At 46.2% G+C, this 17,824-nt stretch overlaps 1 long non-coding RNA gene across 3 annotated transcripts in view; it reads right to left on the reverse strand.

The window, feature by feature from the left end:
• Window positions 1–4,884, reverse strand: part of LOC142829050 (uncharacterized) — a 28,126-nt gene extending 23,242 nt beyond the window's left edge. For all 3 annotated transcript variants that reach the window (XR_012903247.1, XR_012903248.1, XR_012903246.1), the window contains exons 1-3: window positions 4,339–4,884; window positions 2,721–2,913; window positions 789–901 (exon numbers count right to left, since the gene is read on the reverse strand). This is a non-coding gene — a long non-coding RNA (uncharacterized LOC142829050). The remainder of the gene's footprint in view (window positions 1–788; window positions 902–2,720; window positions 2,914–4,338) is intronic.
• Window positions 4,885–17,824: the final 12,940 nt, after the last annotated feature.

The raw sequence follows: 17,824 nt of genomic DNA on the forward strand, positions 1-17,824 counted from the left end.
GCATGGAGCACTTAGCATGGTGCTCTGGTGGTGATTTAAAGAGCCTGGGCAACTTTGCCTGCCTGTCGGTGGGCCTGTATGTCCCATATATAGTTGTGTCTGTCATTCTATGAGAGCAAGAGAGTTGCCATCAACAAGGACTTGAAGTGGTTAAGTTTCATTTGATTCCACGTTTTCTTAATGTAGATTTGTTCAAAGTGCCTTTCTGTTTGGCATTTGTGCCGATAAGGTTAGTGAGAAAGGCCCCGATCCAGCTCACAGTGGTGGGTGTGAGTAGCCACAAGCAATTCAGTAGGCCTACGCGCATATCGAAAGGTAAGCATGTGCCTCACCGTTTGAAGGATCCGGGCCTACGTCTGCAGCTGAGGCCAGGTCATTGAATTGCTCTTAACTTTACAATAGGGAATACAGCCCTGGCCCCAAGGAACTTGCCACCTGGCAATGACAATGCATAGAGCATTGGGCACGGGTTTGAAAATGATAAAAGCACGCTGGCAAGGGCTTTTCAAAAGTGCCTCTGGGGGGAAGCACTGAATTCCTATGGAATCTGTGCCTAACTCCCTTAGTTCCCTTTGAAAATCTCAAACTAAATAAAATTCCATGGATGCAGTCTCTAGACCGCTGACCTCAATGACAAAATCCACACTCCTGTCACTGAGGCCAAGACTTCACCCCAGCTCTACGGCCTCTGTTTTAACAGAAGTCCTCTCTCCCTCCCCCTGCAGCAAGCTACTAATTAATGCTTGTTTTTCCTCAGTTAGTTGCCCCCGGTTTGCAAAATCTCTTACCCTCACATGAACTCTTGTTCCGTTTCTGTTTCAACTGAAAGTGGATTACTTCACTGCCGCTCCAGAAGTGCCAGGTGAAAATCTATCTCTCTGGAGCGAACATGCCCAGGTTCCTAGGAAGAGACACATGTGGTATCGTTTTCCTATTATTTGGAACATACAGAACTAAATTAATAACAGTTCTTACAAGGCCCTGGGGCTCCGTGGAAAAGAATTTTGATCTCCTCAGGAAAGGCTCACCATCGCGCACAGGAGAGGCGCACTTGACTTCTGACCTCTTTTCAAAGACACCTGTGTGAGCTTTCAGAATCCACTCCTGCCAATTATCCACTTTCGACCTGAAGTGTTTAAACCTCGGACCACATTAACAGAGCTTAGCACATAGCCATGTCATTGCAGACTTCCTGATGGGAGGAGATGTCCTGCCACGGTTAAAAGAGAGTTTAGGGATGGGGCATGAGATTAATCAGCTTCTCTTCCTGACAGCTTCAAACAAAGAAGCCTTTTAGCCACCTGGTTTGTCTCTCTCACACCTGGGTTAAGACTGTGAGACAAAGCTTTGTACTGTTGCCTTGATCCTGTTATTTGCAGGTACCCGTCTGTGGCCACACTGCAGCACTTAATAGCCCTTCAGAGAGACCAAAGTGAAGAAGTAGCGCATATACTGTTTCTTCGGGATTGTAGGAGTTTTAATGCATGATGGAATGTATTTAAAATCGAATGGGATTTATTGGGGAGTGGGTGAGTGTTGCATGAAGCAGGAGAAGGGATGGAGGGGCAGAGAGCCTTTCGGCTTTGATTGCATTCCCTGTACAGTTGTAGACAGCATATGGAATTCCTTCTGTAACTGCAACTGCATGAATTGACAGGCAGCACACTGATTCTTCATGGACGGGCGCCGATCCGATTGCAGGCTCAGGACCGTTTTCCCTGCAAGCTCCTGACCCAGGCAAACATGGCCTGGCAATATTCAGCTGGATTTCTTTGGGGAGATACCCCATTATACAGCTTTCAGGCAGGGACGGTAATGGGGTGGGGCCAAGAGGCCAGCTTCTCCAGAGCCTAGCAATTTAAAAGGGCCTGGGGCTTCCAGCCACCACCACTACTGCAGTAACTGGAGTCTCTGGCCCTTTAAATTGCCACCGGAAGCCCAGGCGGTGCTGAAGGACTGGCTGGGGGAGGCTACCCCAGACCTGCCCCTTCCTCCTGAGGCTCCACCCTTCTACCTGAGGCTCTGCCCCTTCTGGAAGGCCAGAGCTGCCTCCCTCCTTGTCCAGGGCCTGGTGAAGTCTGTGGGACACCCAGCTTTCAGGTATCACCTTGCAACCATGCCCTGTCTCTTTTGCTACACACCCCAGACCCATGATCCATGCTCTTGTGATCTTGTTCTCCTCTATAGTGGAGAAATTGGAGAGGGTCCAGAGAAGAGCAACGAGAATGATGAAAGGTCTAGAAAACATGACCTATGAAGGAAGGCTGAAAGAATTGGGTTTGTTTAGTTTAGAAAAGAGAAGACGGGGGGGGGGGGGGGGGACACGATAGCCGTTTTCAGGTATCTAAAAGGGTGTCACAAGGAGGAGGGAGAAAACTTGTTCATCTTGGCCTCTGAGGATAGAACAAGAAGCAATGGGCTTAAACTGCAGCAAGGGAGGTTTAGGTTGGACATTAGGAAAAAGTTCCTAACTGTCAGGGTGATTAAACACTGGAATAAATTGCCCAGGGAGGTTGTGGAATCCCCATCTCTGGAGATGTTTAAGAGCAGGTTAGATAAATGTCTATCAGGGATGGTCTAGACGGTATTTGGTCCTGCCATGGGGGCAGGGGACTGGACTCGATGACCTCTCGAGGTCCCTTCCAGTTCTATGATTCTATACCCAAATCCGTAGGAGTACACATTTTACCATCTCCCTGGTGGTTTTCCCCACTCCTCACCATCGAGCCTGACTCCTCTCCAAGGGATAGCAACTCTACTATGCACAAAACAGTCCTAGAACTTCACGAGCTGCTGGGGCTTGGTTTGTATCCACGAGGGCCAAATTTCTGTTGGGGTCCATTGTGTTGTGCTGGAATAAAGATTTCCAGATAGGGTTCTCTGGCAGCAATAGCTGCTTGGATTCTTCTTTCCCTGTGCAAGGAAGTAAGTCAAGATTTTAAATTAAATTCCATTTGTTTCCCAGATTTACAGCATTAACCAGAAGGACAGAATGATATCTGTCCACTTCAAATCTCCGTCCTAATCAACAAGATGTCTACGTGAGAGGGAGAGTCGTGCGGCCAAGGCAAAAGTCTGTATATATGATACAGTATGTCAGCAAATTGATCACTGTAACCCTGTAAAGCCAAAATATTAGAGACCAATTCATTGTCAAGGCCTGGCTTAAATCACCAATGTTGTGGAAAGGTCTGGATATGAACCAAAAAAGCCCAAATGTGTTCTGGTTTTAGGTCCCCCTCACTCCAAAAAGCAAAACCAGCAATAGAAACACATGTTGCCGACTGCTGCCAGCCGTGGGGGCTCCGCTAATCAGCAGAGTGGCATTTGAATCCCTCCTGAATGGCTGCCCACGTGCACAGTTTACAGGGAACACAGTGTATGTCCCAGTGCATAGTCATTGTATCCCTTTCTGTTCACACAGGGACTTTACCTTCGGTGCTGCCTGTGATGAACGATGAAAACTGAGGCTTGACTCGTGGCTTAGTTATTACTCTGTGTGGGTTTATCAGAGATGAAGGGGTATCACCACATATTTGGGAGGCTTTTACACAAGCTAATGAAATAAAGGTTTGTATGAGGTGGTCAGGGAACACTCAAGTTCAGGGGTGGCCAACCCATTCTGGGCAAAGAGCCATGATATCAGTGGATCCAGTGTGAAGAGCTGAGGCAAAGTTGTTGAGGGAAAAAAAAAAGGAAGACCCTTTTGCCCCTTTAAAAGGAGTCCCCAGTCGCATTTGGTCAAGCAAAAAAAAAAAAAAAAGCTCTGCTCCTTTAAGAAAACGTGTTAGGGGCTTTTTGGCCACATCAGGTGCCCATCAACCGACAGCATCTTTGGCCACATCAGGTGCCCATCCAGGGCAAAGGAGCAAAGCCGCACGGGCAGCGGGGTCCCCCCCAACACAGCAGGGAGACAGGAGCAAAGCCGCAGAGGCGGGGAACCCCGCCGCCTCTGCGGCTTTGCTCGGGTCTCCCTGCTGTGCTGGGGGGGGAGTCCTCCCCCAGCATACCAGGGAGACCCGGAGCAGCTTTTCTCGCCCCGGAGGACGCGGTGGCGGGACCACTGCGCTCTGGGCGGTCCCGCCGCCTGCGAGCTCCGGGGCGAGAAAAGCCCTGTTCGTAAGTGCGGATCCGACATAAGTCGGGGACTGCCTGTATGTGGCTACTCAGGAAATGTATTTTATTTTCCATTAAAAAATTGAACTGAAGGAAATAAGACGTTGTTAAGGGTAAGTCCCCTCCCCGAAAATGGCCACTTTGATCTTTTTGTCAGAAAACTGAAAGTAACCCGAAATTCTTGTGAAAATCAGTTTAATAAAAAAAGCACTAAACACTCACCATTTATAAAGTAATGCAAAAGATCCTATCAGCTGCTCTGCTGCATAATTTCTTTCCTTACTGCAGCTCAGTGGAAACCCTTTACAAAAGCAATTTCTTCGATGCAGTCAAAGGCTGTCTTTCCAAAGAAATCATGTCTGGGCATGGTTGCAAAGAAGAAACCTGTTTCCAATATGCCATGAAGGGTCTGCTCATCGTACGCCTGTCTCATGGAGTGAACTCTTTGCTTCTCTCTCAAGTACTTTGGCAGGATCTCCTCAGACATGCATGTTCATCTAATAATACACAGTGTTCTGCATGGTAGGTATGTTCCTGGAGACAAAAATAGGCACCCAGATTGGGCCATGTTGAGATTGACAGAGTTTGTGTGAGTCAATATAACTTCTACTTATGCCCAATACTTTCCCTGATCATTTCTGGACCCAGAATGTCTCACTCCAGGAGTAGGTCTACATTGTGGCTCTATTTTGGGATACTTCTGGTATCCCAAAATAGCTATTCTGCATCTTTTAAGCAAGCCCATTATTTTGAAATATAACAGACTCACTATTCCGACGTCTCTGTAAACTTCATTCCATGAGGATTAAGGGACGTTTTGGAATAGCGGTTTATTTCAAAATTTGGCACTTTGTAGAAAATGCCAAATGACGAAACAAGCTATTTCAAAATTAACTCAAAATAAGCTGTGCAATTTGCATAACCGTGTCGCTTATTTTGAGCTAAAGGTGCAGTGTAATCGCACCTCAGGTGTTCTGTGGCACTGTTTTGGGAGAAGATTGCAGCTTCCTCCACATCGATGACATAACTGTGCTTTGCTTTCTTTGCTTCCCTTTCCCTAATGACTGTGGGTGTGTGCATTTGCCTTTCTTTTTTCCCACCCCTCTATTTCTCTATTCTTTCTCTTGCCTCTTCTCCATTTTTTCTCTTTTCACCTTGTCTCCTCTTTGTGCTTTGTTTAATGCTCTCTCTCTCTCTCTCTCTCTCTCTCTCTCTCTCTCTCTCTCTCTCTCTCTTTCTTTTCTTCCTCCAGAGTCACCTTATCACACATAGGCTGTGTCTAGACTGCAGAGCTTTTCCGGGATACCGCATCTGCTTTTCCGAAAAAAAAAAGTTGGAAAAGTGGACATATTTTTTCGGCATCCCTGTAAACCTAATTTTATGAGAAAGAAGGGATGTTCCAAAGGCGGGGTTTTTCTGAGATTTGGCCCAGTGTAGACCGGCCAAATTTCAGAAAAGCCTTTTTCAGAAGTAAATCGGAAAAAGATACATTTCTTTTTCTGATTTATCTTTGTAGTGTAGACATAGTCGTAGAAAGACTGAAGATGACTGTTTCTTCTACCACCCAAACTGGAGCACTCTAGAAATTACCGGTATGTCCTCTCAATCGTCTGTCTCTTGTGAAATGTTGTGGCCAATGCACAGGAAGATATTCACTAGCCGTCGTGGTGACACAAAGAAGAAACAGCTTCTTTCTTTAGAAGAGACAACTTTCATTGCTCTTCCTCACACACATGTCTCATGAATAAGACTTTAGAAATGAAATTTATCAGTAACACTCTGTTGCACCCGGGCTACAAACTATGGGATGGATGGTGTGCAAATGTCTGGCAGAAATACTGACTTGCCTTACTTTTAGGCATATCTGTGGCTTTTTGATACTGTAAACAACTGACACAGCCATGGAGGAATAGTGTATCTGAAATGGTTTATACAAAAGAATTCCATCTGTCAGTCTGTTTACAGTTCACATGTGAAAAGGCAAAAATCTTTAAAAGGAGAGACCAGACAAAAAAATCTGGGATATGCTACAAATAATTTTTGAAATGGAACAAGTATCTAGGAAGACTTTTTATAACTGCAATACAATTTTTTGTTTTTTTGCTTTGATACATTAATTTGCTTTTAAAGTTATTCAAAAGAATAAAAAAAAAGTAGATTATAATTCAGTCTTTTAAAAAGTGCTTCTTAATATTGAAATTTATCATTGTGCTTTTCAAAATTATATACTAGATAATTACATTGCAAGGACTCTGTATGGAAGAAATAAATATATCACTTGGCAATAACCTTGAACATTGGAAGCTGTGTTAGCCAAAGAGGAGCTTTGAAAATGGCAGTAAAGAGCTTCAGCTACTCATTGGACAGCCATCAGGGAAAGGCAGAAACTATCTATTTTGCATGGCTGCTCCAAAGATGTCCTCTTACAAAGAGCGCCCCACTGCCACTTAAATGGATAAAACACGATTTGTAGAAATGGGGCTGAAGTAGGACTTTAACCAAGAATGTTCACAAACTGAAATAGAAGGGGGTATTTAGCAACACCTTGCCTATATGCTGCACAAGTAGAAGGCATAAAGTGCAGATACAAAGACCCAGGCACAACTCTTGTGTTCTTATCTTTGTCCCCAAACCTGCAGCATGCTCCATGCAGGCACAGTGTCCATGACTGAGTGTTCCTGCCTGCTATGGTATGGTGCACAGTGAAGATAAGGAACCTTATTACTACCTTCTACCTGTTAATGGTCAATCTGGAATACATAATTGTACTGTATGCTTATGATCATATGTTCATGATTTTAATGTTAAAACAGTAATTTTATGTGTAACAAAATGGAGTCGGACACCTTTAACTCCTGGGCTCCATCTTGGGCTTTGCCCTCTCCCTCTAGAACATTCAGAGACTGTTGGAGAACTGGTTCTAACCAGATTTTCCCGCCTTGACGAGAGTTCCACTCACCTCAGGTTTCCCGCCAAGAAGCTTATATAAGACTGTGTGGGATGTCAGTCACTGCTGTCCACCCCAGAGGTAGCAAGAGCATGGGTCTTTTTTCCAATTTTAAATCACACTCATCATCGAGGACCGCCATCATTGCTCGTGAGGAGGAATAGAAAGAGACATCCCACCCATTATCCATCACTGAAATATCATCTACTTACCTGGATCTCTGAATCACATGCAGCTCTCTTCTTTCCCAAATGACATCATCAAGGGACTCCTCAGCTGTCCTCCGCAAAAGCATTGTGGAGCACCTATAGGCCGCAGCCACCATCAGTCATCATCTTATGTCTTTGCATGGGGCTCTCCTCAGCTTGAATTATTTGATAAGGCCAGAGTTTAATTAAGCTGTTTGGGGCTTCAAGCCTGTTGAATATCACTTTTTTTTTCATTGCTTCATTTGTATGACACCTCTCTACCTCAAATTCCTTGATTTTGTAATAATTCCCTAATGCACTTTACCTTGGCTTACTTTACACACAATCTCCTCTTTATTTTGGGAGGGGAAGGGAGTTATAAAACACTGAAGTAAAGAAATGAGGCTGTAGTCTTCAGCACAGGAAGACCAATCAGACATCTCACATCCAAATACCTGTGTTTTATAGGCATGTAAGGTCCAGAGTTTTCTAATACAGATCGGTAACCAGCAGACTGCAATTGGCATGGGTGTGCCATTGTAACAGGGCAATTGCCCTGTACTGCCCTTTAAGAGCCCAAACCCCAGCCTGGAGCAGGCCCGGGGAGTTCAGCCCAGCTGGGCGGTGTTGGCCAATTAAGGCCCAGCTGGGAGCCATAAAAGGGAAGGGCTGCTTCAGCAAAGGTAGTGTGAGCCTGGCTGCCGAGAGAGCAGGACGCTTCCTGGAGCTAGGGCAGGGCTAGAGAGTCAGGCTGGGCCAGGGCGCTCGGACAGCCAACCGGCCAGCCTGCTAGGTCTGCGGCAAGGCCATGAGCCTGGCTGCCGAGGGAGCAGGACGCTCCCTGGAGCTAGGGCAGGGCTAGAGAGTCAGGCTGGGCCAGGGCGCTCGGACAGCCAACCGGCCAGCCTGCTAGGCCTGTGGCAAGGCCTGCTGGAGAGACACCAACCCCCGGAAGGGGGGCTCAGAGCGAGTGACTTGAGCACTGCCGGAGGGCAGTGTGGTGAAGAGAACGACGTGACCGAAGGATTCTGGAGGGGAAACGCCACGTGAGCGGAGGCCCGGACGGGCGGAATGGACTGATTCCGGGGACAGACAACGGGACCCTCGCTACGGTGGTGAGTGACCCCCTCGCAGCCATGCAGAAAAGTTAGCCAGGTAGGACACTGCACCTATTTCAGATAACCCACTGGTGTGCAGACCCCTCTCATCTCTCCCTCAATGCTGGCAGTGACTCAAAATCCCAATCTTAACCAAAACAACCAATACTTCACAATGAACTTGATGCTGCACAGAGTTAAATGCACAAGCCTATTATATCCAAATACCTTAGTTTTAAATCACACGCCAAACCTGCATGACAATTAATGTGGCGGTCTTGCCCCTAGGGTGAATTTGTCTCCAGTACAAAACCACCGTTGAGAGTTTTTCTGCCATTGGCACAGGACTGGAATAATGCAATTTCATAAGCATCACACTGGATCCAAATGAGAACAGGTGAAAATCCCATTGCAGCTTGTTCCCTTATTCCTTTCCTCATGTATCATTTAACCTGAATGTTTTATGAAATTACCCAGGCAAATCCATACTGCAGTACAGGCAGTCCCCGAGTTACGCGGATCCGACTTATGTCGGATTCGCAGTTACGAACGGGGCTTTTCTTGCCCCGGAGGACGGGAGTGGTGGGATGCCCAGATGCGCTGCGGTCCACTGCCCCCGTCCTCTGGGGCGAGAAAAGCTGCTCCCCGTCTCCTTGGTCTGCAGGGAGATGGGGAGCAAAACCTTGGAGCACACCCGCAGCAGGACAGCCCAGGCGCGCTTGGGCTGTCCCGCTGCGGGCGTGCTCCGCGGCTTTGCTCCGCGTCTCCCAGGTCAGCAAACCAGGGAGATGGAGCAAAGCCGTGGAGGACTTGGGTGGTCCCACCACCCCCGTCTCCCTGGTCTGCTGGGGGGGGAGTGCAGCTAGTGCCCCCCCCCACCAGACCAGGCTTTTCTTGCCTACCCCTGGGGTAGAGCAGCTGGGGGCTGCCGGGTTGGGTCCGCAGCGCCACTCCGGACCAACCCGGCAGCACCCCAGGTGCTCTGCCCCAGGCGTCCTGATTCAGCCGCTGCTGGTCAGTTTCAGCAGCGGCTGAATCAGGACGCCTGGGGCAGAGCAGCTGGGGTGCTGCTGGGTTGCTCCAGTAGCGCCGAGGAGCCGCGCTACTGGAGCAACTCAGCAGCACCCCAGCTGCTCTGCCCCAGGCGTCCTGGAATCAGCCGCTGATCAGTTTCAGCAGCAGCTGACTTGGGGACGCCTGGGTTTCTTAAGTTGAATCTGTATGTAAGTCAGAACTGGTGTCCAGATTCAGCCGCGGTTGAAACTGATCAGTTTCAGCAGCGGCTGACGCCAGTTCCGACTTACATACAGATTCAACTTAAGAACAAACCTACAGTTCCTATCTTGTACGTAACCCGGGGACTGCCTGTATATCGTAACCCTCATCTAATAGAGGTTGGAGGTATACTAGGAGCCTCGTAGTTGAGATGAGATTACTGACATCAAACCTCTTATCCAAAATGATTCTGAGTCATTAACTTGAAATATTGGCTAATAATGGAAATATTTACATAAGGCACCAGCTTGTTTTAATCACCCAGGTTTAAATCAGGCTTTTCTAGTATCCCACAGAGATTTCCTGAGTATACCTAAGCATGTCCAGTCTTGACAATTAAGAAACATTTTTCCCACTGTTTTGACCAAACATGTGCTCCTTGTATTTCTTCACCACAAAGCATCCTTTCTTTGTCCGCATTGCTCAACACACACAATGACATTAGTATCAAGCTAAAAGTTTTCATGAAAGTCCAATTGGCCTCATTCTGCCTCATTGTCACACACTGAGCAATACCTCATATTGCAAAACCCATGGAGAAAGTCCAACTCAGAGCAAGTATGATTGTGGTGCATAACCTTTCTCTTAAAGAACTGGCATATTCTTTGGGATCCAACCTAAGATATGTCTAGTACTATTCAAAACTGTCCCTGAGAAAAGTTTTGCCAACAAATAGCTCACCTTCCAAATGAAAGGTAGTCAACACTTTTTTTTTGGTAAAGTTCTTGAAATTATATATTTTCAATAAATTTTCTAGATTTTAACAAAAATTATAAAAAAATAAATTTATTGGATTCCCAATTTTAGTTATTGAAAGAGACTTCGAGAAAATTAAAGTTCCAAAAATGGTTTTGATTTAGAAAACACACGCAGACAGAAATCACAAAAAATTGGAAACAAGTTCCATTCTGTGAAATGGAAAACATGTCAAGATTTTTCATGAAAATCATGTTTCCATTTTTCAGCCAGCTGTAGTGCTACCCATTGAGAGCTATTCTGAGTGATCACAGCAATATATTACTGTAAGGTGTGAGAGCATAGATTAGCCCTTTGAAAATAAAACTAAATCTCAAAAAGATGCACACAGTTTAATTCTTCATTCTGATTTGGGAGATACTGTCACAAACTCATGCAGAAGTACATCCTTGCTAGGATCATAATAGCTGGAGATAAAGTTCTATAAGACCAACTCCCTTGGGTGACCAATGTATATCTCCATTAGATAACTTAGCAGACATTAAACAGAGGCTTGAGTCTACCTAGAGAACGTTGGATGGCATAGCAGTACCAGTATACTCTCAGGTGGTGTCTACATTGGCATGATCTTGCGCAAAAGCAGCCGCTTTTGCGCAAAAACATGCTGCCTGTCTACACTGGCGGGGAGTTCTTGCGCAAGAACACCGATGTTCTAATGTGTGAAATCAGTGCTTCTTGCGCAAGAACTATGATGCTCCTGCTCAGGAATAAGCCCTCTTGCGCACCTGTTCTTGCGCAAGAGGCCAGCGTAGACAGGCAACATGAATTTCTTGAGCAAGAAAGTCCGATGGCTAAAATGGCTGTTGGAGCTTTCTTGCGCAAGAGAGTGTCTACACTGGCACAGATGCTCTTGCGCAAAAGCACATCTATTGCGCAAAGGCACATGCCAGTGTAGATGCTCTCTTGCGCAAATATTTTAATGCAAGAACTCTTGTGTTAAAGAGTATTTGCACAAGATCATGCCAATGTAGATGTAGCCTCACAGTATAGACACAGATTACCCAAGGAAAACATGTTCTTTTACCAATATAACTTACTTCAGTGCCTCAGTGAAATATATTGTACCAGCAAAATCATGGTTTTATTGATATAACTGCCTACACTATGGCTTACTTCTGCTAGCAAAAGAAATCACTTCCCTTAGCGATATTGCTCTACTGGCAACATTTCCTAGCCTATACTTGGCTTGATGCTGCACTGTATTTGTTGGTGTGGGCACTGAATGCATGTATGGCCCCAAATAACATCTCTCTCCAGTTATTTTAGAGTAGTGGTCTCTAGCTGTTCCTCTAATAAAAACACTGCTCTAGAAATACTTTATTTAAAACTCAGTGTATTTCTAAAAGATCTCTTTTTGTTATTTTTTTCATGAAACAGAAATTTTACAAGCCAGCCAGGCCTTGACTGGGGAGAATGATTGAAACTCAGGGTTATAACTCTGCTTAAAAATGGGGTGGGAGGTATTCCTCTTTTTATTTTGTGTGGGTTTTTTTTTTTAGAAGATGAAGCCTGAATTCTCTCTCTCCCGCTTACTGCTTACCCTCTCATTTGGGACCCTGTGTTTAATTATCCAGTCTGGGATTCTTGTTCTCTTCTATTACATTGTTGGGAGCCTTGATTGATGACTCACTTATTTATTTTACTTTTGTATTTTTGCTACTTTTTAGCGCTATCAATCTTGGCTCTGGGTTTTGTCTTGGAGAGCGTGGGAGGGGCCAGCAGGCTGTATCCCACACACATGGAGACCCAGGCATTCTTACTGGGAGGAAGAATTTCTCTTGGTCTTAATCACACAGGGGCAAATTATCTCCCCAAAACCAAGAAAGTCAATGGACTGAACTAGGCAAATATCTAGATGAGTTGATGTACCCATGGAAGACTCCTGGTTGAGAACCACCGATCTAGTCCATCCTCCCTGTGCTGAGGCTGAATTAAATATACTCACATTATTCCTGGCAGGTGTTTGTCTTGCCTATTCTTAGAAAGCCTCCAATGACAGGGAGTCCACAGCCCCTTTAGGTAATCGGTGCCAGTGTTTATCTATCCCGATAGAAAGATTTCTCTGATACTTAACCTGAGTAATGCCCCCTTCTATCCAACAGCTGGAGACAGGAAAACAGAACATTGGGTGATGTCATTAACTCTATATAAAGGGCTCCAGTTGTGCTTCTCTCCAGCAGGTGGGAGGGTTATATAGCTGGCTGGTTTGAGGTACAGAGCACTACATCCCAGGTGGGTGCTTTGAAATTTATGCATGCAGTCCTCGTCGATGGATGGAAGAAGGAATGTTTCCCTTGGTCAGACCGGTAGGGACTTTGGAGTTTTTTCATCTTCCTCTGAAGCATAGGCTGCGTCTAGACTGGCAAGTTTTTCCGCAAAAGCAGTTGCTTTTGCAGAAAAACTTGCCAGCTGTCTACGCTGGCTGCTTGAATTTCCGCAAGAACACTGACTTCCTACTGTCTGAAATCAGTGCTTCTTGCGGAAATGCTATGCTGCTCCCGTTCAGGCAAAAACCCTCTTGTGCAAATGCACAAGAGTGCCAGTGTAGACAACGTGGTATTGTTTTGCGCAAAAAAGCCCCGATGGCGAAAATGGCGATTGGGGCTTTCTTGTGCAAAACCGCGTCTAGATTGGCACGGACACTTTTCTGCAAAAAGTGCTTTTGCGGAAAAGCATCCGTGCCGATCTAGACGCTCTTTTCCACAAATGCTTTTAACGGAAAACTTTTCCGTTAAAAGCATTTGCGGAAAATCATGCCAGTCTAGATGTAGCCATAGTGTGTGGGATCATCCAGACAAATCTCCCCTAATCAATTCCCTGCCACTGCAGGGGCCTCAGTCTTGGTGGCGCTTTGGCACCCTGGTTCCCTTTCTGTGGTACACAACGATTTCGTCTACCAAGGACTGAAATGTATTGGTCTAACTAAAGCCATTGGGCTTAACACAGGGGTCCCCGCATGCAATTTAATGCCCAGACTTAATGGTGTAATGCCACCTTCTGGCCTTAAAATCTATGAAACTATGAAATAGGTCCCTATAGAAGAGCACGCGTCAGCAATAATATAACTCATCTGCAAGGGACTTCATTTAATTTCGTTTGCCACAAGGTAGCAATTAACACAGAGTGCACAAAAGGATAAATGCTGCACTGATTTATACATCTAGGCAATGAGGATTTGGTCCATAATATTTTAATTTGTTATCTTCTCCACTTGTAACTCATAGAATCATAGAACCATAGAGTTGGAAGAGACCTTAGAAGGCCATCAAGTCCAGCCCCCTGTTCTAGGCAGGACCAATCCCAATTAAATCAACCCAGCCAAGGCTTTGTCAAGCTGAGACTTAAACACCTCTAAGGATGGAGACTCCACTACTTCTTGAGGTATCCCATTCCAGTGCTTCACCACCCTCCTAATGGAATAGTTTTTCCTAATATCCAACCTGGACCTCTCCCACCACAACTTGAGACCATTGTTCCTTGTTCTGCCATCTGTCACTACTGTGAACAGCCTTTCTCCAGCCTCTTTGGAACCTCCCTTCAGGAAGTTGAAGGCTGCTATCAAAACTGATTAACTCCCGTTCAAAAATTTGTCAGAACGAGACCAAGCAATGGACAAATTTTGGCATTTTAACAGCGTGATTCCAAAACATCACCAGGAGAAAAGGTTGGAAGGTGGACTCTTAGCTTGCGCATGATTCCATTCTGCACAATAAATTATTACTATAGTAAATGTGGCTGATACAACAGGCCTGCTAGCAGCGCAGCAGATAAGAGGAATGGTTTTTCCTGCAAATTAAAAATTTACAGCTCTAAGTGGCCATGGCCAAAAGCCATCTGGTCACTGTGGAGAGAGGGGGGAAATCAGGGAACTTATAACAAGCCTGGCGATAGTTGGATATCTGTACCCACTGCACAGCTAAGATTTGTCACCACTTGGGCCCAGACTGCTTGCAGGTACTAGGAGCTTTTCAGTAGCTTGTGTCACTTAACAAGATGCTTCACCATGTCGAGCAACCCGGTCCATTACAATTCACTGAGGTTACTATGGTATCACGTAGGCTATGTCTACACTACAGAGAATTTTTTGGAAAAAGGGCTGTTTTTTTCCGAAAAACTTCACTTACATCCACACTACAACCGCGTTCTTTTGAAAAATAATTGAAAGAACAGAGGGGGTTTTCCCAACACTGGTAAACCTCTTTCTACAAGGAAGAAGCCTTTTTCCGAAAGAGCTCTTTTGGAAAAAGAGGTGTGTGTGGACGGGGAAGAGGGATTTCTTTCAGAAGAAGAGGAACGAGGAAAAAGCACAGGTGCCCTGGTGGCCACTCTGTCCATAGTAATCACAGCTTACATGTGAGATAGCATCCACACTGAATGGACGCTATCTGTTGAAAAAGCAGATTGCTTTTTCGATGTGCTTTGGCAGTGTGGATGCTCTCTTTCGGAAGAAGTTTTTTTGGAAGAGCTCTTCCAGAAAAGCTTCTTCTAAAAGAAGCCTGCAGTCTAGGCGTAGCCTTAGTAACCTTGGCATGGCAACACAAGCACTACACATATTCTTTGGGCAGGCAGCACTAGTTATTTCCAGTGCTACTTTGTGTTTGTATGAGGACTTTTTAATCCAAGGGCATCACAATACTGAAGATAGGTGGGTACGTACTGTCATCCCACCCTATGGATGGGGAAACCAAGGCACACTGAGGCCATACCCCTCATTCCCACACCCTCACAGCTTCTGCCTCCTATTTTGGGGCTGCATCCACCAATCTGAGTTAATGTCCAATAGTCAGAGCTTGGATTGGGCTGATATCGTTAGTCTGGCATGCCAATGCCTCTCCTAAGCGGCTATCGTATTGCCCAGAATCCCAGCTTTCACAGCTAAAAAAGTCATTCTCTAGCAGTTATGGTAGCAACGAAAGAATTGAAAATGTGAACAAAGGCCTGCTCTACCACTAAAACCTGGGGCAACCCAGCTATGTCGCTCGGGGTTGTGAAAAGTTTCCTGCCTTGTGTGACATGATTTAGTCAACCTCAGGCAATGGCTTCCATCTTCCCCAGAGGGCACTCAATTCCTGCTCTGCCCCAGACCCTTGCCCCACTCCATCTCTTCTCCCAAGCCTCACTCCCACCCTGACTCTTCCCACTTACTTCTGCCCCTCTCCCAACTGTGCCCTGCGCCTGCCCCTTCCTCCCCCCTGCAGCACCTCCCACACGCTGTGGATCAGCTGATAGCAGCACGTATGAAGGTTGCGAGGGAGGGGAAAGCTGGTTGCCAATGGGTGCTAAGCACCTACAATTTTTTCCCTGTGGGTTCTCCAGCTCTGGAGCACCCCCAGAATCAGTACCTGTGGATTCAATCTAATTCTTATTGTAGGTGCAGTTCGGCGGACAGAAGAATTCTTCTGCCTTCCTTGCTACTGCCTCTTAAAAAAAGTTAACAGTAATGAAAAAATCCTTCAGTCACTGCAGCATTGATGGAAAATACCCTTTCTTCATTGCAGCAAGTGTCTACACTACAGAGCTACAGCTGAACCCCAGTAGCGCTTGTAGCGTAGACGAATCCTAAATGTGTGAGGAATGCTGCAACCCCTTTGAATCTGCAACAGCAACTCGGTGCTATGAAAACTGCCCAGTTCATTTCAGGGAGGTTGCAACTCAGATACCCCAAGAGGCTCATTCATATGCTAACTTTGATCAGTGCATCATTCCACATGAAAGCATGTAAGAAAGGAGAGGGAGGGTTACAGTGGTGCACAATTCATTTTGCATGATATCTCATTGTAGTACCATGAATGAATGGGTTTTGGGAGATACCATCACATACTTTCCCTCTAATCAACCAGGAGCCAAGCAGAGTATCTGCACTCCATCAAGGTGTAGCAAAGTCCCAGAGCCTGCAAAGTCCTGCACGATATCTGAGCCCTGTCGAGGAGGGAAAGTTAAGTTCATAGGGTGCATTGGACCTTGGAGAGACATGAGATTGTTTTGAACAATTGCATGATGGAGGGGAATCTCTTTCTGGAGACTTGTGGATGGAGTTTATTTTGTGGGTAGAGCATGGGAAAGCACCACCAACTTTATTTTTCTGCTTCAGAGCCTGCACTAAGTCAGTTTTTCTCTCCGTCTGCCATTGTAGGTGAAGTGAGAGCAACACACAAGTGCAGGAAGCAGAAATGGAGAGACAAAACAGGAGAAGTGGTCTGGAGGCCTAGCAAGTCTATTTCTCTCAGGCCAGGTCTATACCAGACCTGGAATGTCAGCTTAAGACACACAAATCCAGCTGCATAAGTAACGTAGCTGCAGTCAAAGTACCTTATGCTAAGCTTGGCGCCACAGCAGGAGGTCAACAGGAGAAAAAGCACCCATCAACATCTCATACTCCTCATGAATTGGGGAGTACTGTCACTGACCAGGGGCACCCTCAGCATTTGATTTAGTGGGTCCTTACTAGACCCGCTAAATTGAGTGCCAGAAGATCAATCTCTAGCATGGTAAGTATAGATGTGGCCTCAAGTACGCAGGAGAGGTCTGGTCTGGTCTTAGTTAGCAGGAACACGGCAAGCTCCAATAATTACATAGTATCTAGGGCAGGAATTTAAAACTGGCACCGGGAGCAGAGACAGACCAACACTGTGTGCTTTCAGAAATCCCATCCTTTGTGGCAAGACAGAACAGCAGAACATGTTGCATCTTCACCCAGCCGTGATTTGGTGCAGACATTGAGAACTTGGAAACCGAGTTTTAGTCTCCAGCCAGCACGGAAAGCTGAGATGTCCCTGGGCCTGCCCTGCACTGAGCCCAGAGAGAAGGGGAGAAAGGAAATCTTGTTGCCTCATCTTTGTGATGGGCACTGACAGTGCTCATTAAAGGAGTTGCCCCTTTTTCCTTCTATTCCTGCGCGGCTCCCATCTCCTGGGCTCTTTGCGCAACAGCGGAAGACATGATGGAGGGTGGAGAATGTTTGTAAATGTTTTTTAAAAGGATGACCTATGTTGGCAGGGGGAAAACAGGATGAAATGAGGCAGTCAGATCATGATGGGAACTCTGTCCTGGGGAGAAGTACTCCCAGCGGCAGCGTCCTCTCTCTATGCACCTATGCCAGAACCTAAACAAGACAAATTTTAAACTCAAGAGGGGAAGCGCCAACCAGAAGCTGAGCCGTGCTTGACCACTCTGCGGGTGCACAAACGGGGACCACAGCCTTACACCCCTATCAACAGGGGCTGGTGCACTTGCAGCTTCTACATGCTGCCAGGGAAGCACTTAGCCCCTACCCCCCAAAAGCCTCCAAGTTGCACTGAAGCTCTGCTCTATAGCATACGAACAAAGGACCTAGAGAGCACCATCCTCAGACATGGGATACAGCATGTGAACGGCCTCAGGACCTGAAGGGTCAGTCTCTCTGGCAGCATCTCCTAGAATGACCTGGCTCTGTGGCGCCCCCTAGA

This window comes from Pelodiscus sinensis, chromosome 4, assembly GCF_049634645.1.
Source record: "Pelodiscus sinensis isolate JC-2024 chromosome 4, ASM4963464v1, whole genome shotgun sequence".
Taxonomy (NCBI): Eukaryota; Metazoa; Chordata; order Testudines; family Trionychidae; genus Pelodiscus; species Pelodiscus sinensis.